The sequence below is a fragment of the Lepidochelys kempii genome, chromosome 1 (genome assembly GCF_965140285.1).
Source record: "Lepidochelys kempii isolate rLepKem1 chromosome 1, rLepKem1.hap1, whole genome shotgun sequence".
NCBI classification, from domain to species: domain Eukaryota; kingdom Metazoa; phylum Chordata; order Testudines; family Cheloniidae; genus Lepidochelys; species Lepidochelys kempii.
The window spans coordinates 206,767,615-206,793,527 of NC_136380.1; the positions used below are offsets into that span (position 1 = coordinate 206,767,615).

General features: G+C 41.1%; 1 protein-coding gene across 4 annotated transcripts in view; it reads left to right on the forward strand.

Annotated features, from left to right (window-relative positions):
• GTF2E1 (general transcription factor IIE subunit 1) overlaps positions 1-25,913 on the forward strand; it is a 97,166-nt gene that overhangs the window by 59,018 nt on the left and 12,235 nt on the right. The window lies entirely within an intron of this gene.

Consider the following 25,913-nt stretch of genomic DNA (forward strand, 5'->3'; position numbering starts at 1 on the left):
ATCTGGTTTTCCTTGACCCTGAAATGCAACCTTTATAGGCACTGAACACTTTCTCACACAAAGGAAGGACACTTGTATTCTTCTTGTAATTAGTGTTACTATCGTTTTGATTTATTTTTCTGGATGTGTGTTGTGCAGGCAATGGGCAGATAAAATTAGGATAAATAAAGTGCTGTTTAAATGATGGACTCTGTATTTGAAACCAGTTGAAAGAAAATCCTTGGACAACACAAAAGATACCATTTAACTTCAGAGCTCTCCTCCTTCCTATAGCCAACGAGAATCTCATGAGATTTCTGGTTTTGGATTGTACTGATAAGGGGCTAACTTCTTGCCTGTTTCCTGTTCAGAGCTCTGTTTATGGTCCTGCAGCAAGTGTTTGGTGTGGGGTAGTGGTGGAGGTTTTTGGCTAGCTTCAATTAAGTGTGAGTCTAAGGAACAATATGTTCTAGATCATTTAATTTCAGAGTGAATTGCTTCATGCCCCTGACTGGCCATTCACAGTGAGATTAGTGTGACGAGATCCCCAGGGTGCAGCCTGGGATTGTGGGACCACTGTGCCCCCTGAACTCTCTCCAGCCTGGGCTGTGTCTCTCACAATGCATTGCTAGTGACCAACAGCAAACCCCTTGAGGCATTGTGATCACTCAGCGCAACAGCAAGTGGATCCCCATACCCAGCTAAATTTCATGAATGCTCCCAGAGCCACTCATGAATCGCACAGAGAAAGGCATCAGTCCAATCCCTTCCCAGCTCCCAGCACTGTACCCCAGGAATATACCGTCTACTCTGCTCAAGATGAGCAGTGCAAATTTATCAATTGGTTCAACACTTCAACAATGGAAAGTGGACATACACCAGCCTTTGCAAAACCTGAGCAAATTTGCCCCACACTTCGTACAAACTCACTGGTAAAGATAAACAAAGAAATTTATTGACTATAAAAGGTAGATTTTAAGTGATATTAAGCAGGGTGGATTTGATTTAAATCAAATTGATTTAAATCACTAGTCAGGAACACTCGATTTAATCATGGATTTCTACATAAAAGTTCATTCTTGTTGGTTGTTATAACCTTAATACATATTCTTCACAACTCAGAGATAGATGTAGGTTTCATTTTTAGAAGGTACACACTTATACAGTTTTAAAGTGATTTATTTTGAAAACTTTTCGGGTTAGTTTTACAGCTATATCAGAAAATGAATGATTGTTTGGTTATTTCATTTACCAAAGGTAATTGAAGCAGATATTTATGAAGTCATTGGGAGGTGAACTATCTCCAATTCAACAGGTTAATCATTAATATTTAGAGGATTTTCTTGCCATGCTGTATTAGGAGGAGAATATCACCAGACAGACATTTAAATTGTTTTATTTAACTAAAACAACAACGTTAAGTATTCTGGATTTTTTTTCTTCAACAGCAAACATATAATATTTTAACAAAACAAGCCTATGAATTTTTGAATTTAGTTAAGCATTCAGGTTTTTAAAAATCAGGGTTTTGGTTTTTTTTGTTAAAATTGATTTAACTAAAATAGTTAAATGAAATATTTAAAAAAACAAAACAAAAATTAAATCGCCTACATCAGCCAGGTCAACATGAGAAACTTAAAATATTGGCTTCTGCAGCTCACTCAGTCGTCTTCACCTTCATTTTCATGTTTGTTCATAATCTGGAAAAGAAAAACAAGCTTTCCTGCTTTTTTAGGTCCCAAACGATATCTCAATTTGGAATGAATTAGTCCAAAAGAAGAAAATATTCTTTCTACACCAGCAGAAGAAGCTACTTCTGTTAAAAGTGAGATTATCACTTCAACAGTCTCTGAATCCAAGTGTTTTCATGACTTCCACCAGTTCACTGGTGTGACTTTCTTTAAAACATCATCAGCAAACATCTATTTCTTGAATGGTTCACCCTTAGCTCTGAAGTTTTATTATAGTTGGCATTATGGGGGGATGATTGCTGGATGTCCATGTTCTAGCCAACTCCTCTTCTTCAGCAGTTAAGGTTTGACCCTGGTACCGAGTATTAAGAATATTTGCAAGAAAATGAACTGGAGATAGTGCTTGTCCCGTTTTGTTTTTTTAATGCTTGTAATGTAGCTCTGTCATTGCATATTTCTCTTTTTAAGCTCTCACTCGGTTCCTTCCAAATTTCAACAGCATCAGCAATAAAACCGCTATTTCCCTTAATTTTGTTCAAGGCTACAGCAATAGACTTCAGGGTACTCAGCATGTGTTCAACATTTCTCTTAAGTCCAGTGTTGAGAACTTTGGCTGTGACAGTGACATCTATTTTTTCACGATTTTGTTCACAAACTGTCATCAGATTAGACCAGTTCTTGATATAGTGCTCAAAACAGTCCACTACTGAGTTCCATCGCACGACTTGTGGGAGAGTTAGCTTGGTTCTTCCCACTTTTTTCAGAGCAGCTGCTGCAAAGTGGTTGTTACGGAAGTATTTTGCAATTTCAACAACATTAGCCTTTATTTCTGGAACACTGAAGTCTTTGGTTAGGAGGTGCATCAAATGAGCACTGCAACTGTATATTATTAGCTTGGGACTCTTCTCATCTTGGATACATTTGCAGCATTGTCTGTGATCAAGCTGCGTACTAGACATTTGAATTTTTTTTTCACAGTTTGTTGTAGCTTTTACTGCTGCTTCTTGTAAGTATTCTGCTGTATGTGCTTTTCCTGATGTATCAATTGTTTCTGTAGGGAAGACATTCGCTTCTTCTGTTGTCACACAAGCACATACAACAGGATCATTGTGGACATTGCTCCACCCATCAAGACTCAGGTTAACAATTTTACCCTCTAGACCTTTTGCACACTGCTCAATTTCTCTTTCATACACTTTATCCAGTAATTTGCCTACCACATTTGTTGCATAAACAAACGGGGCAATTTTTTCATCAATTACCTCTTTTTGTAATCTGCTGGTTCTTATCACAAACTTATCTGTAGTTGTTTCTGGATGATGGAGATTTTTTTTTTCTTTTTGCTACAGGTGATATACTGTGGCTATGTGACATACATGATGTAACTGAAACACTATCAGTGGCAGATAACTCTGAAGCTATAGAAAATGATGGTGATCTTGAAGGTGGATAGTCTTCAGAATCCTGTATGTTGAGGATGGATTCTCCTAAACAAAATAAGTCAATGAAGTTATTTAATTATTATTATTACCATACTGCTCATTTAGTATTACTCATTGCTTTAACTGACACTCAGTACTACTTTAAAGGTGAAAGTGTAAAAGGAAGATCTGCCTATTTCAGCTAGCTATTTTTTATCTCAACTGCATCTAAAATGATAGTATAGTAAAATGATAGCCCACAGTATTCTTGTCAGCAAGTTAAGGAAGTATGGGCTGGATGAATGCACTATAAGGTGGGTAGAAAGCTGGCTAGATTGTCGGGCTCAACGGGTAGTGATCAATGGCTCCATGTCTAGTTGACAGCCGGTGTCAAGTGGAGTGCCCCAAGGGTCGGTCCTGGGGCCGGTTTTGTTCAATATCTTCATAAATGATCTGGAGGATGGTGTGGATTGCACTCTCAGCAAATTTGCGGATGATACTAAACTGGGAGGAGTGGTAGATACGCTGGAGGGGAGGGATAGGATACAGAAGGACCTAGACAAATTAGAGGATTGGGCCAAAAGAAATCTGATGAGGTTCAATAAGGATAAGTGCAGGGTCCTGCACTTAGGACGGAAGAACCCAATGCACAGCTACAGACTAGGGACCGAATGGCTAGGCAGCAGTTCTGCGGAAAAGGACCTAGGGGTGACAGTGGATGAGAAGCTGGATATGAGTCAGCAGTGTGCCCTTGTTGCCAAGAAGGCCAATGGCATTTTGGGATGTATAAGTAGGGGCATAGCGAGCAGATCGAGGGACGTGATCGTTCCCCTCTATTCGACATTGGTGAGGCCTCATCTGGAGTACTGTGTCCAGTTTTGGGCCCCACACTACAAGAAGGATGTGGATAAATTGGAGAGAGTCCAGCGAAGGACAACAAAAATGATTAGGGGACTGGAACACATGACTTATGAGGAGAGGCTGAGGGAGCTGGGCTTGTTTAGCCTGCAGAAGAGAAGAATGAGGGGGGATTTGATAGCTGCTTTCAACTACCTGAAAGGGGGTTCCAAAGAGGATGGCTCTAGACTGTTCTCAATGGTAGCAGATGACAGAACGAGGAGTAATGGTCTCAAGTTGCAGTGGGGGAGGTTTAGATTGGATATTAGGAAAAACTTTTTCACTAAGAGGGTGGTAAAACACTGGAATGCGTTACCTAGGGAGGTGGTAGAATCTCCTTCCTTAGAGGTTTTTAAGGTCAGGCTTGACAAAGCCCTGGCTGGGATGATTTAACTGGGAATTGGTCCTGCTTCGGGCAGGGGGTTGGACTAGATGACCTTCTGGGGTCCCTTCCAACCCTGATATTCTATGATTCTATGATACTATAGAGTAACAACTATATTTTTTGCTCAAACATGAGAATTCAAGAATAGTTCAGAAGGAAGACAGGCAGTCCTTAAGAAAGAAGTATGAAATGAAATAAAAAAGTTTACCAACCCGAAGATCCTGCATGTTCAGACATGTTCTTTTCATCATCTTCAACATAGCTTCCTCCTGAGAAGGAACACTTTTCATGATGTTGATTCATTCAGGCAACCATACCTTGCATTTCCTTTTTGCATTTTGCACACATGCCTGTCTTACCCACAGGTAGAGGAACTTCATTAAAATATTCCCAAACTGGGTCTCTTTTACGGCCCGCTGTCATTATAGGTTTTCCCTTCCAGTGAGAGAATGGTATGATAGATCTCAAATCAATGAAGGCTACACACAGAAAGATCTCAAGACTTCTGGAATATGCTGCTCAAACAGTTTCGTTTTTATTTCTACTGTCTGTCCCTCCCTTCTCACATTTTTCTCCAGACTTCTTTTCCTTGTCCAGATCTATTCCGCCCCCGACAATCTTCTATTCATTGAACTTTTTGAAACTTTGCACTTTTAAGAGAGAGGTAAGGGATTGACTCTGTGTACACGAATTTGCAGAGGGACAATAGGGTTGAGGCCTGTTATTTCTCACGTCTCTCTCTCTCGCTCTCTTTATTTAAAAAAATTTTTTTTGTTAACAAGCTTGTTATCTCTGGGGACACAAATCCACAGTTTGAGAACTGCAAAACTAAGCATCTCTGATGTTATATTCTAGACTGAGCACCTAGTCCCATTGGGTAAATAGAAAGATTAACCTAAATAATCTATACAGAAGCCCCTAGAGCCCAATAAAATTGGGTCCCTAATCCATGAACTATTGGGACTCTTTTACAAAACTTTTCTTAAACATTACATGAATATATTGCCTCATACTATAGAAATAGAATTTATAATCCCTATTCCATGATGAGATATCTTTGAGCTCTAATGTATCTTAACTAAAACTAAAAACTAAAACTAAAAAAGCATTTTATCAAAAAAATCATATTTAAATTAAAAATCATCCGGGGCAGAATGAGGCCAAGTGAGCAAGGGAAAAGGGTGGGAAACGGACTAGGAGGTGGCGTGCTCATGAGGCTCCTATGACAGCTCCTAGACACACAGGGAGGGTTAGAACCACCCACTGCCACTCACTGCCCCATCTCTTTAGGGTAGTAGTGATCATGCGTCTCACCCCCTGCATCTGACCAGTGGGCAGACCATGACTGTGCCTCCTCCTCAGCCACTTTTGTGCCCAAGGAGGCCTAGCCCAGCAAGGTCCTGCTGTCAGCAGAGCATGGAGTGTGGGAAAATGGACCAAACACAACTATCTGATGCACACTTTGCTGCAATCCTTAAGGTTTCAACTGCGCAGTCACTGAGGCCAAACATCAACAAACTGACAGAACTGAAGCATTGCCAGGTGTCTGGCAAACACTAAAAACTCTCTGGCAGGTGAAGAATTGTATAAAGTTGTATGACAATTTTATTATTTCTAAGAAATTTGAAATAAAAAATACAATATAAACGTTTTCTTTTCTGAACAAAATCTTCAGTGACATTATTGGCCTAGTGGGAGGATTTGTGGACTGGGACTGGCCCCAAGCTAAATTCAGTTTGAGACCCCTGGTCTAACATGTTCTTAAAAACCTCCAGTGACAGGGATTCCACAGCTCCCTTGGTAACCTGTTCCAGTGCTTAAATGCCCTCATAGTTAGAAAAAAGAAAAGGAGTACTTGTGGCACCTTAGAGACTAACCAATTTATTTGAGCATAAGCTTTCGTGAACTTATGCTCAAATAAATTGGTTAGTCTCTAAGGTTTCACAAGTACTCCTTTTCTTTTTGCGACTACAGACTAACACGGCTGTTACTCTGAAACCTGTCATAGTTAGAAAGTTTTTCCTAATATCTAACCTAAATTTCCCTGGCTGCAGATTACTTCTTCTCCTACCTTCAATGCACATGGAGAACAATTGAGCACCATCTTCTTTATAACGGTCCTTAACATATTTGAACGCTATCAGGTCACTCCTTAGTCATCTTTTCTAAAGACTTAAACATGTCCAGTTTTCTTAATCTTTTCTCATAGTCATGTCTTCTAAACTTTTTCATCTTTTTTTTTCTTCTGTCCTCTGGTCTCTCTCCAGTTTGTCCACATCTGTCCTAAAGGGCAGCACCCAAAAATGGGCACGCTACTCCATCATCAAGCAGGATAATTACTTCTTACATCTTATCCGCAGCACTCCTTTTAACACACCCCAGAGTATTAGCTTTTTTTGCAACACACATTTTTGGCTCATACGCCATTTGTGATCCCCTATAACCCCCAGATCCTTTTCAGCAGTACTATTCCCTAACCAGTTATTCTCCATTTTATATTTGTGCATTTGATTTTTTTTCCTTTCTAAGTGTAGTACTTGCCATTTGTCTTTATTACATTTCATCTTGTTGATTTCAGATCAATTCTCCTATTTGTCAAGGTCGTTTTGAATTCTAATCCTGTCCTCCCAATGGTTGCAACCCTTCCTAGCTTAGTGTCATTCACAGATTTTATAAGTATACTCTCCACTCCATTATCCAACCTATTAATGAAATATTGAATGATTCCAGACCCAGGACAGACCCCTACAGCACCTCACTGGATAAGTCCACCCATTTGGACAGTGAACCATTGATAACTACTCATTGAGTACAGTCTTTCAACCAGTTGTGAACCCACCTTGTAGTAATTTCATTTACCCCACATTTCCCTGGTTTATATATGGCTTTGTCATATGGGACTGTGTCAGAAGTATGAATAAAATCAAGATATATCACATCTGCTGCTCCTCCCCTATCCTTTAGGCCATACTGTCAAAGAAGGAAATAGGGTGGTTTGACAGATCCATGTTGGCTATTACATATAACCCTATTATCTTCTGAGACATACTTACAAATTGATTGTTTAATAATTTGTTCCAGTGTCTCTCCAGAAATTGAAGTTAGGCTGACTGGTCTATAATTCACTGGATCCTCTTTGTTTCCCTTTTTAAAGATAGGTACTATGTTTGCCCTTCTCCAGTCATCTGGGACCAAACCCATCCTCTGTGCGTTCTCAAATATAGTAGCTAATATTCCCAAGATTACATCAGCTAGTTCCTTAACTACCCTAGCATGAATTTCATCAGACCCTGCCAACTTGACAGGTTTCAGAGGAACAGCCGTGTTAGTCTGTATTCGCAAAAAGAAAAGGAGTACTTGTGGCACCTTAGAGACTAACCAATTTATTTGAGCATGAGCTTTCGTGAGCTACAGAAGTGAGCTGTAGCTCACGAAAGCTCATGCTCAAATAAATTGGTTAGTCTCTAAGGTGCCACAAGTACTCCTTTTCTTTTTGCCAACTTGAATACATCTAACTTATCTAAATATTGTCCGTCGTCGTCCCCCCCACTGCCCCCGGCCCATACTGGCTTGTTCCTTCCCCCTTGTTGTTAATATTCATTATGTTAAGTATCTGGTCACCATTAACCTTTTTAGTGAAGACTGAAGCCAAGTAGGCATTTAAACACCTGAGCCTTCTTGGTGACATCTGTTAGCTCTCCTTCCCTGCAAAAGTGTAGGTCACTTCCTTTGTCTTTTTCCTACTTGCATTGTATTTATAGAAGCACTTCGTATTGCCTTTTATGTACCTTGTCTTAGCCTTTCTGATTTTGTCCGTGTGTGGGGTGGGGAATGGAAAGAAGCCAAGAGCTTGACTCAGAAACTGAGTCTTCTGGTCCAGTGACCATACATCCTTTAATTCTAAACCATGAAGTGAACAACGGGGATGGCTCTTGTATCCTGCAAAGTGCAGTCTGTTCCAACTCAAGATGACTCCTCGGTCACTCTTTTCTCTAAAATGCCAAGAGGTTTTGGAACAGAATGCATGGACAAACTTTGCTGTTGCTATTGATTTTATGTGGAAGGTGCTCGGATACTACAGAAATGAGTGGCAGTATGAAATTCCAAAACAGATGTCCTTTTTAGGGTTTGGTGAACTCATAGAGCTGCTCATTTTTCAACAGTTATGTAAGTATATTTGATCAATATGCAAATTAGTCAACCATCAACCAATTGCAAAGATGTATTTAAATGATTAAAATCATTTATTCTGTTGACATACTGCATAGACCTAGTGTTAGATGACAGGGAAAGGGGCATGTATGTTCACACGTGCAGCAGCGTGATATCCGATTGATACCATGCAACTGCTGCCATCTTTTCCCTCTCCCCAACTGTCTTACCGTCCTAAGCCATTAAACATTTTCTGGATTGCCCAGAATGTTGAAGGGCAATTGGGACATTCTATATTTGCTGGAAGAGATTAATCAAAAGACTGCCCGCATGGAGAAGAGGTAGTGTTAGGATATAGATATTCAGGCCTGTCTGCAAAGGCCTGTACTTTAAGAATTTAGGTGTATTCTTATCGCTTGGCTAGTTCTAGAGGTATAAAAGAAAGAAATCACTGTCTGCCGGTGTAAGGGCCTTCTCTTACTGTGACAGTTTGTGGCCCTGTGCTTAGGCTCAGGCCTTTGGCTAAGCAGCAGAGGCAGCCATAAGCTGGGAAGCGAACGGTCACATCCTCACATTCCAAACTAGTCACATTGAAATAAGGTGCTATTGGGCTGTTAGGCACTATCAGGACAGGATTGTATTCCTATCACCTCCAGAGAAAGGGAAGTGCCTAGAAAATGTAAAAGGAAACTTAGTTTGATAGCATCCTGTCTGGCAAGAACTCACTTATCAATAGCTGGGATGTGAAATCCTCACTTCTGTATTGTCTTGTCATTATAGTTCCCACTTTGCTGTTGTTTGTCTGTATAATCTCTATCTGGTTCTGTGATTGTTCCTGTCTGCTGTATAATTAATTTTGCTGGGTGTAAACTAATTAAGGTGGTGGGATATAATTGGTTACATAATCATGTTACAATATGTTAGGATTGGTTAGTTAAATTTCAGGAAAATGATTGGTTAAGGTATAGCTAAGCAGAACTCAAGTTTTACTATATAATCTGTAGTCAATGGGGAAGTGACTGGGTGTGGGTGGGGGTGGGCATGTGGGTGTGTGAGATGGGAACAGGGAATGGGGTAAGAAAATTGGAATCATGTTTTGCTAAAGGGGGAAATGGGAACAGGGAATGGGAGTAAGGAAGTTGGAATCATGTTTGGCTAAGGGTAGGAATGGGAACAGGGACACAGGTCTAAGGCTCTGTGGTGTCAGAGCTGGGAAGGAGGACACTAAGGAAGGAAACTGGAATCATGCTTGCTGGAAGTTCACCCCAATAAACATCTAATTGTTTGCACCTTTGGACTTCGGGTATTGTTGCTCTCTGTTCATGCGAGAAGGACCAGGGAAGTAAGTGGGTGAAGGAATAAGCCCCCTAACAGGTAGTTTCTCTTTCTTCTGATCCTGCATTTATCCATCTGTTTTCCTATTTTCTGTCATGTTCAGAGAACCTGAGAATGGATTCTCTCTCCTTATCCCCCTGCCACCACCCAGCAGAAGAATGGATCCAAGGGGCTGGTGCTGCTCCTGCTGGGCTCACTGCACTGGAGGGAGCAATGACTAGTTTAGAAATAAATTATCTGAGAGCAGATGGTGAGGCAGATTATTGTGCATCCTAGGGCGATGAGGCTGATGGGCCAGCTAACTGCTAGTGTCTTTTAGAATTAATCAGGAAATGTTGTTACACGTGATAGACAAGTGAAGCCATTGCTCCACCTGGGAAAAAGGAAGGAAGAGGAGTGGGGCAACCTTATGTGACAGATTTTCAGTGATGCATTTTGTTTTCCCAAGCATGAGAGCAGATGTCCAGTAGAGAAAGGACAGTTTAAAAAAAAACCCGAATTACTTCTCTTTTTTGCTCATTCCTTTCAAGCTCCCTCTCTTTGTGCAGCTGCCAGGTGTACCCAATTCCTCAATACATGCTCAAAGGGTAGACTTATTAATTTCCCTCTTGTTTTGTGGTTTGGCTAGATTGCAGAGGCCATGAAGCGCTTAAAATGCTTCTAAAGAGGTCTAGATTAAATTTAAAACCTCCTTCAGAGCAGTAGGGGGAAGTCAGGAGTACTAGAATGTGGATGTTTTTGTGTTTACTTGCCCTTGTGCTCTGAATTGCAGGACAACGCTTGACACTCATTGTTTTCAAAGCACTTTACAAATATTAATTCCTCACAACACCCTGGCTATGTCTACACTACTATGGTAAATCGACCTATGCTATGCAACTCCAGCTACATGAATAATGTAGCTGGAGTTGATGTATCTTAGGTCAAGTTACCATGGGGTCTGCACTGCAGGGGGTCGATGGGAGAAACTCTCCCGTCGACTTATCTTACTCTTCTCATCGGGGGTAGAGTACAGAGGTCAACTGGAGAGCAATCTGCTGTCAATTTGTCAGGTCTTCACTAGACCCGCTAAATTGACTGTCGGTGGATCGATCTCAGAGCGTCCATCCCAGCTGTAGTGTAGACCTGCCCCCTGTGAGGAGAGTAGTTATTTCCCTGTCTTTGTAAGGCGGGGATTATTCTAAGGCCAAGTCTGCACTACAAAATTAAGTCGACCTAAGTTACGTTGACTTATAGCCACCGCAGTAATTAAATCGCTTTTGCATGTCCACACTACACTCCTGGTGTCAGAGGTTCACACACTCACCAGGAACACTTGCATGATTTAACTGTCAAGGTGGGGCATTGTGGGACAGCTTCTGAAAGACAGCAACAGTTGATATAAGCAACGCAGCGTCTACACTGATACTGCATCGACCTAACTACGTTGACCTAAGCATTACGCTTCTTGCAGAGGTAGAGTTGTTAAGTTGGTGTAGTGGGCAAGTTACATCGGTGGGAGCTACATTTTAGTATAGATGCTTACAGAGTTAAGTCAATGTAAGATGCCTTATGTCAACCTAACTCTGTAGTGTAGACCAGGGCTTAGACACTCTTGCCAAAATCCGTTCAGTCGGTGGCAGAGTTTATAACTTGGGAGTTCTAATGCTGAGCTCAGTCTGTTAAACTATGCTGTCTCATTGAATGCCACTGAAAAAGTAAGTTTGTTTTCTGAGGGTTTAAAAACTTCCACAAATGTTTGTAATTGAACTAAATTAGGAATGGGACATTCATTTTCAGTTCCCAGGCAAACTCAGAATCAACAGTAAAATTAGGAAATCACTTAGCCCATTTAAAAGAAAGGGAGAAGATCTATGTTGTTTAAACCCACTGAAATTTATTTGCTACACCATATTTCTCTTTCCATCTATTCAGCTTTTACTTTCCTGTTATCTATCTCCTCCCTAACCCCAAGCATATCCTGTCAGTATGCACCAAACCTGGCCTCAAAAGATACATGTTGATGGGGTGCGGTTTTGGAGAGGCTTATATTTTTGCTTCCATGATCCGTTCTGTTCTGGGAATCAGTAGAAGACTTCAAACCCCAGAGACTGGCTGTCGAGCCAGTAAAAACTGCCTTTAAGTGTCACCTGCCACCCCCTTACCTTGAGATGAAATAGGGACTTGAGACCCCTTCCACTTCTATCTCTTCTGTTCACTTCTTTCCTTGAACACAGCTCTTCCTGTTACACTTCGTATAAAAACGTACTGCAAGTGTAGGGTGCTGGAAAGATGATGCCACTGCCAAATAATCTGGAGCTTCTGTGTGTTTATAACAATGAAGTGAAAGCAATTCTGCTGTTCCTTTAGGCCCCCCAGCTCTGACCTTTCCCATAACCAACTGTGAAACAATAGAGATAGGAGGAAATTAACTTAGAACAGGAACCCGGCTGAGTGGACTCAAGGGAGGCAGTTTCCATGGGCTCTCAAATTTACAAGTGTAAGGAGGTTTTTATTGCTTTGTCTGCTTTTGTCACACAAGTCCTTGTGCTGCAGTAATATCTCACTTGCCAGCCTTGTGAATGAGATGGAAGGTCACCAGCCGGCAGCCATGACAGCAACAGCCTTGGGGCCAGGAACATTGTCAACATAATCCTCCTGGTTCTAATGTTTCCTTCCCTGTTGTTAACAACACCACAGGTTATTAAGTAATTGGAACAGAAGAGTGGAAGAGGTTATATACACAGTTAATCACTCTTATAAGGCTGTTGGTTTGGAAGAAGAAAAAATCCTAAAGCCTTCGTAAAAAAAATAACAGCCTCAGAAAGGTCTTGATATGGGACTTAATGCAGTTGGAAGCAAAGACGAAAATATTTATCCAGTAAGGATAAGAAGACAATTTCCATAGCAAACAGAGGGAGAATTCTCAATGCCTTTCCAGAAGAAGGGTACAGACTCCAAGTAACAGGATTTCAGCCAGATCAGGACCATAATTATAATGACTTCCTAGGAATATTAAGTTATATAGCATACCTACATGGTAGCTTTTTCCCTGCATTACAAACAGATATGCAACTGGACTTTCAGGAGAAGGATACAAAGTGCAGAGAGATCTGCTTGGGGGAGGAGTATAACACTATCGCGCTTGATCTTTTCTTGTGCTTTCTCAAGCTTCAGAGCGAGAGTATCTGATCTCTCACGTGTACAGACTTAACATTGTTTTAGGGAATATAGTATGCTTGTCACCAGATTGAGTATTGCAACTCACTGAAAGGCTTGTTTACCCCTTACTCTATATTGTCATTGAATCATCTCTCTTGAGCTCTTGCAGTTCCTCTGCACAGATTCATTTGGGGATTTTCTTCTGAGGGACCTTGGAATTAATCGTCCTGCATACATTGAAAATACGTGCAGAATCATACACTCGTACCAGTTTCTGATGAGGAGAGAGTCCAAGGACAAGATCTGAGGGGATTATGTTAGTCTTTCAGTGTTTTTACTCCAAATGGTCTTTACTAAATAAAGATTTGAGAGAGAACCTTAGTGGTGCTCGAAGCCACCTGGTCTAATTGTGCAAATTTTTATTGCCTTATTTCAACCCAAATAGTTTGGTCTCTTAATCTTTTTTTTTCTTTTTCTTTTCTTATTCCTCATGTAAAAAGTAAATTATGGCCACCCCCCTACCTCCAACCCATGATAGCCATCCCTATTGCCTGGGCTGGAATCCACTATATGGGAGAATATTTCTGAGGAAGGGATGCCTCACCTTTTATGTTTTTGTCCTTTGCCCAAATCCAGTTGGTGATTTGACTTTGCAGAACCTGGTCTCTAGCAAGAGGGTTCCTGTTTCTGTTTGTTGGTCTTTCTGTCTTTCTTTCTTATCCAGTGTCAAAGTCAGATTCAAAATTTGTCAGACCACTCTGTTTATTAGCAAAGCGCTTTGCCAATGCACCCAGATATGTGAGCCTCCTGCAAAAGCTCAAGCTAACTTATTTAAACAGATAAGGGAAAGCCAATTTAACATAAGAGACAAAAGAAAGCAGAAACTGACAAATATACATACATATCTTATTTGCATACTAACGTTTACCAATCTCCTAGCTCAGTAGGAGCTCTAAGTTTATTAGTTTGAGGACCCATTGTCTCACACTCCTTAATGTTTCTCTTCCTGACAACTATATTTCAACAAACCCTTCAAGCAGCATTTCTTTAATGAATTATAATTTCAATATAATTCATTCTACTTTCACACCAGAAAGTGATACAATAGAGATCAAGGTCAAGAAAGGAAAGGTGGCCTGAAATATAGAGGGATTGTCTCTGTGCAAGATGAGCAAGGTTTGAATCCTGCACCTTTGATTTAACAAGGCAGCATGGGTGGGCTGGTCAGAGGTGTTATGATTAGTACCCATGGGTCTATAGCTCATTTCTATCTTCTAACTTGGGTCCCTGGGGAGAGTCCCATAATATTCTCACTCTGTGAATCAACGGAAAGGAAAAATAAGACAACCACAGTGATGGGTAGAAAATAAAACCCTACTGTTTCTTTCTCTGAGAGTGTGGAGAGATGTGCACAGAAAGCCAGTCCAAGCTTTAGTAGAGACCCTTCCTAATACCATGAATGAGTCTTTCATTCACTGGACAGTCTCTACGTAAAAGAATAAATGGACACAAATCAGATGTCAAGAATTATAGCATTCATAAACCAGTCGGAGAACACTTCAATCTCTCTCGTCACGCAATCACAGACATGAAGGTCGCTATCTTAAAACAAAAAAACTTCAAATCCAGACTCCAGCGAGAAACTGCTGAAGTGGAATTCATTTGCAAATTGGATACTATTAATTTAGGCTTAAATAGAGACTGGGAGTGGCTAAGTCATTATGCAAGGTAGCCTATTTCCTCTTGTTTTTTCCTACCCCCCCCCCCAGATGTTCTGGTTTAACTTGGATTTAAACTTGGAGAGTGGTCAGTTTGGATGAGCTATTACCAGCAGGAGAGTGAGTTTGTGTGTGTATGGGGGTGGGGGGGATGTGAGAGAACCTGGATTTGTGCTGGAAATGGCCCACCTTAATTATGCACATTGTAGGGAGAATGGTCACTTTGGATGAGCTATTACCAGCAGGATAGTGAGTTTGTGTGTGTGGTTTTTGGGAGGGGGGTGAGGGGGTGAGAGAACCTGGATTTGTGCAGGAAATGGCCCAACTTTATTATCATGCACATTGTGTAAAGAGTTGTCACTTTGGATGGGCTATCACCAGCAGGAGAGTGAATTTGTGGGGGGGGGGGGGGGTAGAGGGTGAGAAAACCTGGATTTGTGCTGGAAATGGCCCACCTGATGATCACTTTAGATAAGCTATTACCAGCTGGACGGTGGGGTGGGAGGAGGTATTTTTTCATATTCTCTGTGTATATATAAAGTCCGCTGCAGTTTCCACGGCATGCATCTGATGAAGTGAGCTGTAGCTCACGAAAGCTCATGCTCAAATAAATTGGTTAGTCTCTAAGGTGCCACAAGTACTCCTTTTCTTTTTGCGAATACAGACTAACACGGCTGTTACTCTGAAACCTGTCATTCTGGATAGCAGCTCAAGCCCAGTCTGTCCTGTACTCCTCTCATGCTCTCTTCCCCCTTGCCTTCTCTCCCCCCGTTCCTAGCTCTAGAATGAGGTTCCCCTTTCTGGTCCACTTTTAAAGACAGTCTGTAGTAACTGTATCATTCTAATTTCCTCCTCTTGTACAACAATTCTGGCCCCTTTCTGCAATTACCCAGATCTGTTCTTTGGACCCTCTCTTTCCATCTGCTCCTATTCTCTGCTCTGAGAGAGGGATGTCATTCCTACCAGCCACTGCCTATTTACTGTGTGATATGGCATACTGCCTGAATTTTCAGTTGTGGTTTCTAAATTACTCTTGTTCACCACACATGCAAAAAAGTTATGGGCTAGCCTAGTTGCATAGTTGTAGAGCTTTGTTGGGGTCATATGGCTGAGTTGTTTTTGTCTTTATCTCACATTACACTTACTGGGTCTGCTTGCTGCATGAGGGTTCTCAAACAAGATACATCAAGAATAGAAGTGATCGCGGAAAGAGCAACAAAAGATTCATGACAGGTGTGTGGAGAGGGGAAGGGCTTCCATGTGAAAAGATACATTTAAGAGGCCTAGAATTAAGGAGGAAGAATAATGAGAAGCAGTTAAAAGTATCTAGAAGTTTATTTGGGTGTTCCTAGTTACCCCATCCCAATACAAGAGTAAGGTTGCATGTGGTGAAATATAACAGGTAGCTCACTTAAAATGAATTTTAAAATACTTTTTATGTGACTAAGAATAGAATTTAGAGTTTCACTAGCAAATATAGAAAAGGAGGACTTCTGGCACCTTAGCGACTAACAAATTTATTTGAGCATAAGCTTTCGTGAGCTACAGCTCACTTCATCGGATGCATCTAAGTCTCTAAGGTGCCACAAGTACTCCTTTTCTTTTTGCGAATACAGACTAACACGGCTTCTACTCTGAAACTAGCAAATATAAAAGTGCTAACCGCCCTGATGTTTCTCAGCATAAACTGAGTCCCGCTTGGTCAGGGAGAAATGTCCTCCCATTATACACACTTGGATTCACGGAGTTGGGTTTTTTTTGTTTGTTTGTTTTGTTTTGTTTTTAAAGGAGTACTTGTGGCACCTTAGAGACTAACAAATTTATTTGAGCGTAAGCTTTCGTGAGCTACAGCTCACTTCATCGGATGCATGCAGTGGAAAATACAGTGGGGAGATTTTATATACACAGAGAACATGGAACAATGGGTGTTACCATACACGCTGTAATGAGAGTGATGGTAACACCCATTGTTCCATGAGTACAGTGGGTGTTACCATCACAGTATAAAATCTCCCCACTGTATTTTCCACTACATGCATCCGATGAAGTGAGCTGTAGCTCACAAAAGCTTATGCTCAAATAAATTGGTTAGTCTCTAAGGTGCCACAAGTACTCCTTTTCTTTTTGCAGATACAGACTAACACGGCTGCTACTCTGAAACCTGTTTTTTTTTAAAGCTGCTTTCTGAAACATCTGGACGAGATGGATGGTCCATCGGTCTGATCTGGTGCATCAGGAAGAAAAAGATATTAATACTGGTCTATTCCAGTACTGCAGAGAAACAGGATACCAGGCCAGATGGCCCATGATGAGGTCTGTCTGGTATGGCAGTTCTTAGTTCCTAAGTAACCACTCGCTGAATAAGGCTGAATGGTTCTCCTTAAGTGCCCACCAGTGAATGTCGTCCTTAAAATAGGAGGAAAAAGTAAGCTGAAGAGCAGCATGTCTCTTGCTCTCCCTTCACAACAGAACCTGCTGCGGGTGGAGGTTTTTTACCTTGTAATACAAATTAAATACAAGAATATGAATGTGGTTAGGCATAAGTACAAGATGTTTGGCCAGCACAGGAGAAAAGAACAATCTTGAAATACTAATAAATTGAATATTAAAAAGAAAGCATTATCTTGCAGTTCACTACCTAGCCTTCTTATTTGAAGTCTTGTGGTCAGCAGTTTAAGCCAGACTTCTGAGGCATGCAACTTTTTGAAGCACTGGTGTGGAAACATAGGCTTTCAACATTGGCCTGTAAGCCTTTCAGATGAGTGTCTAGAGACTGTTTAAGACAAGTATTTCACTTTCACTCTTTGTTCTTAAATAGATTCCTTGTGTGTACATGAGGCTTTGTGTTTCATGCAAATCCTTTCTGCATCCATAACATTTCCCCTCTGAAACCCTTTGTTTAACTGGAGTTTACTGTAGTGAGGAGGGAATTGTATTTTTAATTTTTTTATTTATCTACATGGTTCTCTGTTGGAGGCTCAAGTGGCTTTGTCATGAGAGCTCATAGAGCTGGGAATTCTAATAGCTGCATCAAGCAACAGGGAGAAATAAATCTCTTTAAATAATCAACGTACACACACAAAACAGTGTGGTCTAACAAATGAGCATAGGGCATAGAAATCATAAACTCTAATTTTCGTTTGGCCATTAACTCTCACTGTGTGGGCTTGAGCTAGCCACTTAACATATCTGTGCCTCTGTTTTCCTGTGCATAAATTTGGGATACATATCTACCTTTATCATGCAGATGGAGATCCTCTGAAAAAGATACAGTACTTTAAATATGTTAAACATTGTTTATTGTTTTAAGGACGCTTTAACAATAAGAACAAGAGCTGCTGAGGCATCTGTTTGATGCTTTGAGATAACGTGCACTGAACTGCCTCATTAAAATCCACTCTGTGGCTTAATGGAGACCTTCTGTTTCCAGCACTGCCAGTCCCTAACCTTTATGGATGTACATGTTTCTGAAATTGAGAGTACATAATGCATAAGCATATCTATTGGTTAAGTGAAATTTTCACTCTGGATGTGGTGAGACGCTGATTAACAGCAATTATAAATTACCATTTTCTCACCATCTTTCTGCTAATGCAGCATGTCTGTCTCTCCTCTTGATGTATAGTTGCCATTTTATTTATTTTTAAATGAAATTCATTTAAAAGGACAAACTGGAAATTCTGAGAGCTTTTCATATGCTGGGAAATTGTAGTTTTGTACCCTCTAGAAGGTGGTGTTTCCTGAACACACTTCTGGTGGGTATTAGTCAAAAAATAGTTCTAGTGAATGCAAGCCCTTAAATACAATATTTGTGACATATATTTCAAAATAATAGGGGCTTGGTAATGCAGTGGCTCAATGCACTAGCCCTTCACTAGATGGGTGCAGCCTTGGCTTAAGTCCCAAATGAAATGTTTGGTCTCAGTGTACTACTTAGAGGGCAAATCCATATTCTAAATCTGTCACATAATTGGGTAGCACCTGTTGAGGAGAAGCCCAAGGAATAGGCCGAGCGTGCTGCAGGCCAGGTTTATTTGTGTTGGCAAAGCTGTGGAGGTGGGGGACAGGAAAAGCAGCATGGTGGCTTCACTGCACTCACCCACCCCTTTGCAGGTCTGAACCAATGTGCATTGAGGAAATTCACACACTGCCCCTGTTTGCTCTAGTGGCAGTTCCTCATGGCAGGCACTGTGGACCTGCCTACCTGGTTTTGAACTAAATCCATAATGCTTTTCAAATGCTCTTCTGAGCAGCACCTTTTTATGTGTCACTTTCACCTCCCCATTTTCAGACGTCTCCAGGCTCTTCTGGCCTTGCGCTGTCACTGTCTCTCACCTCTGTAGTGTGTCTTGGTCACAGTGAAATTAATTCAATTTGAAGGTGAGAGAAATTTAAAGCAAGTATTTTTAAGTGTCATGATGAAAGCTTATGCATTTTAGGTGAGATTGGCAAGGTGATTTTTATCCAGGATTTTGGATTACAAATATTCTCTAGATGCCAACCTTCATTGTGCACAGCCTGGTATTTATAACAGTTAGGGCTTCTTGCAGTAACATGTGCATTGGAATATCTAGAGCCCCAGACAAGACTAATATAAAAATATACATGCTCTTCTCATGTCACATTTCAAGAGCTAATGCTGCAATCAGCTTTGGGCAGTGGAATGTCCTCAAGAATTTGAGATCCAGTGGACCATGAAATCCATTTCAGAAAGATTAAATGTGGCATTAGTGTGGTTTATGCTAAATAGTGTTCTCTGTAACTGCCTTTTGGAATAAACTGGAGTATTTATAATGATGAGATTCTGATAAACTTGCTTATTTAAAAAAAAAACAAAACACCTTGCACATTATTGCCAAAAGGGGCTTGCTTTTTTGGAAGTGAACCATGAATGCAAATGTGTCTACTAGGGTCATGGGATACGAAAAGGGGCGTACAGGCTGCAACTACCATATAAGGGAATAGAGACCATATATCCTCAGGACTAGAGCCTAAAATGCTCCACATCCTGACCGATTGTGATGCTTTCTCCTCACAATCATGAGGGGTTGTTTATAGAGGTCTGGGAGTCTGGGTGGTCCAGAGGGATTTGTAAAATGCATTATGTATATGAAACACCGTGAATCAGGAGCTCCTGAGTTCTAATTCAAACTATGCCACTGATATTTTATGAGCAAATCACATAATCTCCCTGTGCCTCAGTTTTCCCTCTCACTCCAGTTTCTAATAGGCAGGTGTCATCATCCTAACACACAGCAGGCACTAATTGGTCCCTCTGTCAGAAGTCTTAGCAGGAGGCCAAGGATTAAATGATTGACAGAGACTGAATACTTTAACGCCTACAGATGGTCCCTCAGGCCAGTGCTGAGGCACTTAACTAAACTTGTTCAAGGTCACAAAGGAAGTCTGTTTTAGAGATGGAACTTGAGTCCTGACTTCCAGACCACTGGTCCAGCCCTCCACTCTCTCAAATTACAATATGTGGTGCGTAAATAATGATTCAGAAGCTATTGTGACTGAGCTGCATCTCCCCTCCTTAATGAGTCAGGAGGGTGATGCCTTCAGTGCTGTGGTAAATGGTCCTCTAGACCCTGGAAATCAATGAGAAATGAAGGGAACTTAATTATAGGCAGTGCTGGTAGCATTGCCTGTAATTAAGGGTGACTGACATTTCCCATTATAAGAGCCTGTTTTCAGTTGCTTATAACTTAGTCAAACTGTAACTGTTTGGCTTAAGATTTTCCATATTGGGTGTCTTCCTCAGGCTAAATTGTTTTGGAAAATTACAGCCAAAACAGTTCACCCATGTCCAAGAACAGGGTTAAGGGAAAATAGTTGTTTTGCCTGTATTAAAAAAAAAAAATCCATGGTAGGGTCCCCATGCTTTGGAGCAGGGACTTGAAATCTGGCAGGGGGTGGCCTTTATTTCAGATGTACCTTTTTGCTGTTCCTGTGACAATCCACCCAAATTTGGCCAGGTGATAAGCCTTTGAAAAAATGCAGGTTTGCACATGCTCAATAGAAACTTATCAGATTTGGAGCAGCTAAATTCGCTGAAGATTCCATTCATGCACCTTCCTGGGCTGAGCAGGACTTTCACCTGCAATTTCAACTGGGGCTGCTGTTGGTCTATCCTGGCTCCTGAATGGAACGCAGAGGGCCAGTCACTGCTGTGCTCTCAGTGATTCCATGCTGGGCCTCAGCAGAGAGGAGGAAACAGTCTGATTTGAATGCAGAGGAGTAAGAACTAGACCTTTTGAGGTGTGTGGGCAGAGTTGATTGAAACAAGAGTCTTTGGTGAGGGGGGCGGGAGGGTACCTGGAATGGTTGGGAGGAGTCTGAGATTGGGAGGCAGGGAGAAAAATGGGACATGGGGACTGGCAGCCAGTAAGGACGAGGAGCTCAGGTGGCAGTGTGTTACTGACTGGGAAAAGAGAATGGGTCTGAGAACCAGGGGTGAGGGGAGAGAAGAGACTGATCTGATGAGGAGATGGGGAGAATTATGACTGGCTCAGCAAAAAGAGTGGGCAAGGGAGCTGGAGAGGGGAAAGAGACTGAGATTGGGACTGGGAGTTATTGGGAATGGGGAACATGTGCAGGGGTGTGGGGGCCCCTGGGAGCCCGGGGAGGAGAGAGACCAACCCAGTGAGAAGCTGGGAGCAGGGAAACTGGGATTGACTGGACAAAGTGCTGGGGGATGAGTTGGCTTACTGGGAGTGGCTGGGCAAGGAGATTGTGACAAGAAGACTGAGGAGTGGAGACTGGGCCTGGCTGCATGAGGAGGGTGGCATTGATGAGAGGAGCCAGGAGTGAGGAAGAGAAGAGACTACAACAGGGAGAAATTGGAGTGAATGGAGCAGAAGGGGTCAAACTGGGATGACTGGCAGAAGAGTGTATGCCCTAGATGACACTCCCTTTCAGAGCTTAGTACCCAAGATTCCTTAGTCCCACCAGTCCCCTGTCCATGGGTTTCACAGATGTTTGCTGACCGCAAAGTGTGTCATCCCCCTCTAATGCTGGTCCACATATAGTAGTAGGTTTTCATCCTATCAATTACTCCATTAACTCAAGCAATAAACTGCTGCGGTAGAGCTCTAGGTTCCAACCTTCTGATGAACCATGTGGGTGGGTGTCATGAGAGCCCATCATGGGATTTCTGATTTTTTCAGTTTGCTTTTTTTAAAAACTGTAGAAATTACATACAAAAAATTACATTAAAAATATTAAGATTACAAAGTCAAACACTCAGAAGTTAGGAAATACCAGGATTAAAGTTGTCTGTGCATCCTTAATTCAACCCCTTGTTTGGGTGTACACATTAAGATACAGTCTTTAATCAATGATTATATATTATTTTTTCTACAGAACCTCTGCCTCATTTAGTTCTCAGGATCACCTGCTCTGGGGATGAATCAGGGTTGCGTAGTGAAGAAGGCTGTTGTCTGTTAGACCCCTGTTTCATTTGTTGCAAAAGTTGGAAGGTGTGTAGTGAATGGGGCAGGGGACTCCAAGAAGGGAAAGGGCAGTCTCAGAGTTAAGGCTGTTGAACACTGCCTTGGAGATATGGGTTCTAACCCTGCTGCTGCCACAGCTCCTACATGATCCTGGGCAAGTCACCTAAACTGAACTTTTCACAAGTGTTCACTCATTGTGTGTTCCTCATGTTCTCAGTGCCTGACATGAGATCCTCAAGTCTGATTTGCAGAAGAGCTAAGTGCTCAGAGCTGCAACTCAAGTCAATGGGAGCTGTGCTTTGAATGTACAAAGTGCTATATAATTCTAAATACTCTGAAAAATCAGGTCCTAGGCACCTCAAATTGGGAATTCAAAATTAGTGGATACTTTTGACTTTAATCTCTGTGCCTCAGTTCCCCATCTGTAAAACTGAGATAATAATATCCGCTTATCTCACAGGGGCATTGTAAAAATATATTCATTAATATTTAAGCACTCAGATACTATGGTGATGAGCACCACAGAAAAGCTCATGAGGAAATTAATAATTGTGTCTTTAGAGCGGGGTTTGAAGCATGTGCAGTAAATAAGGCCTGGGGCCATTCACTGAATAATGAGAATAAAACAAAATATTGAATAATTGCTCATTAAGTGAACACTGTCCATCCTGAGTATTGAATGAGCCGGGGTCCTGTTGGAAAAATAGTGTGTGATCATGTAATCAGATTGTATCATTAAGGTATATGCAAAAGGGGGCTGAATTAAGGTTGCACAGGCAACTTTAATTCTGGCATCTCCTAACTTCAGGGTACTTGACTTTGCAACCTTAATGCTCTTTTAATATAGGTTTTTATGTAACAAAAGTATAGTTAATATAATGCGTATGTTCATGTATTATGTGCTTAGTATAATGTTTATACTTAGCTGTTGACTTTTCCCTTTACTCAGTCCCTGCTGGCTAGATTTCATTTGACCGAATATTCTGGCCTGCACCTGATGTGCTGCTTAATTGTAGTATGCCTTGGGGAACCCACTCACACTTTGTTCACCCTTGCAAGTCTAGGAATGTACGATTCTGATCTCTTTCAAATAGATATCTTTTTACACTCTGTAGATTTCCACAGAGTACCAGGAGAAGTGCAATGAGTGTGTGCACAGGGGCTCGGGGAAGAAGGAGGACATCTATTTCTGGTTTCCCATTTCAAAGCCTCTTGACCACTTTCTTTTTTTTTGTATTTTAAAACTAGGATCACCCTTGCCAGCCAGGATATCTGACCACTTTTGTTTGCATGACAGCATCTGATTAGAAAAGCAAAACTGTGCCTTTGTTGGGATGACAGAAGGAATGGTGAATGGTGCAAGTCTGACAATCTCTGACCTTAGAGTGACCACTATTTCAAGTTTGTCTAATGGGACAAATTCCTATGTGACAACATTATAATGCGTGTTTGTCAGAAAGTTGTATCAAAGTTGTTGCGATGCAATGACTCAAGGCAGTGATGTATAGTAGTGAGATAGTGATTTTGTGACCTCTTAACATCCCACAAGTGAGGTTTTCAGCATTGTCCTGATGGGCGGCACTTGAGACTAGCTGTTCAGTTCTGCTCTTAAATGTGGGTATTTCTTGTAAAGTGCTGCCTTACCACAAAAAACTTGAGCACGATTGCAGGAAACTAGTCACTCCAATCATTATCCAGATTTTTTACATAACTCATTATATTGGCATTTATTTTTTTGTTCCTTAAGAGCCCTGGAGAAGTTGCAATAAATCATCCTTAGTTTTAAGAATTTTATTAAATTAGAGCTGCATTAACTCTGGTTTTTTATTTATTTTTTTTTTTTTTAAAAGATGCTTTGAATTGGAGCTGTCCTGACTGTTTTTAATCTTTAGTTAAGACACCAGGGGTTCGTGAGTGGAAGTGTGAAAAGCCTGAGCCACCTAAGAAATGTTTAACCGGGCTTTTTCTGTTAGGTTGCAGTCAACCACTGTCCAGTCAATAAACTCATAATATGAGCTGAATCTTACTAATTATTCTAGACTTATTCAGGTGGTTCTGTGAACTCAGGGGTACTGATGGCCTCAGATGTGGAATGTGAATGAAATCAAACTGACTTAAAACTTAACTGGACTGACAAATTTATCTAATGTGCAGTTTATGCATGAGTGGTGGTGTTTTTTGTAGCATGACAAAATAAGCATCGTGCTTTATGCTTGGATTAAGAAAGGGCTGGAGAAAGCCACCATTTTCCCATTCTCACTCAGCGTCTTTTGCCACCACTGTCAGTGCTCTTGCTTTCCCGTGCAGATAAAGTTAATTTTCTAAAGTAAGGGCTGAGGTGCTTGTTTTGTCAAATTTTTCAAAATGACTTTCACTTCATGAGTTCAAAAGGTTGGCTTTAATGTAAACGCTATTGGTTTTGTTTTCTGTCTAGGAAAAACTCTGGGGGTAGAGGAAAGAGATTTTAATGCAAAAAAATGAAAACTTTGTGTAGGCTATACATAAGACACTAATTTGTGTCTGCTTAAGTTGCAGTGGGGGGGAGACAGAGATCTGCCATCCCTGATTCACAGTACAAAGAGAAAAAGTGCACAAATACAAATGAACTTAAAAATTTAGAAATCCCTGTGAGGTGCTGCAGGTTGTACCTACTGTAATAAACAGCACTTATTGTAGTGTCTTACTTTCAGAGTACTAACTAATTCTTGCAACCACTTGTGAAACAGCTAGGTACATATTATCCCCATTTTACATTTGAGGAAGCAGAGATAAAGTGACTAGCCCCAAGTTCATGAGGTAAATCTAATTTGGAAGCAACTTGAGACCCCAGGAGACGATGTGCCCATCGTCTGAAACTATAACCCAATGGTTAATGTACAACAATTTACACAGTTGTGACTTTAGGAAACTTCCAATGTAGTGTGGCAGATATTCTGACCCCCCCTCCCTGCCCAAGTTTACCTCTTCAAAGTTAACCCATAGGCTGGGTTTGCACATGATGTCTGTGATCTAGCCATTGGTACGCATGTTTATTGTCAGATGAGTTGACTGCCCTACACACCTTGCCAAGTCAACAAATGAGACTGCTATTCAGTAGAGTGCAAGCTTTTCATGAAGCAAGAGGGCCCTGGGGACAGTAATGCAGTGAGATAGCAGGTAAATATTATTTCCAGTTCACAGATTGGGAAACAGAACAAGGGGAAATTACTTGCCTACAAGATATTTTAATCTAGTTGATTGGCAAGGGACTAGAAGTGAGAAGGTGTAGCTTCAAATCTGGATTCTGACACTGACTTTGCACATGACGCTGAGCAAGTCACTTCCCTTCTCAGCGCCTCAGGTTCCCTGTTTGTAAAAAGGAATAATATTTACCTTCTTATAGGGCATTGTGAGGCTACACTAAATGTTTGCCATATAAAGGCAAAATAATGTAACCAGTTAGTGGTAGAGGTGAGAAGATAAATCCAAAAGCCTCTGCTCTCAGCCCTCAATTTATTCTTCTAGGTAAGTAGCACCCCTTTCTCCATCTAGGATTTGGAATGACCTGAATTTCCTACGCATTCCTTCAAGTGTAGCGTGAGAACGCGTTTTGCAGCAACTCCAATATTGAGCTGGATGATAAAGTCCTACTGTAAATGTGCTTCCCTAAAATTGTTAGACACAGATTGACAAGTGAAATGGAACAGAAAATCCTCCACTGCAGAAGTTCTTAAAAAAAAATTTTTACTTCAGTGCTACTG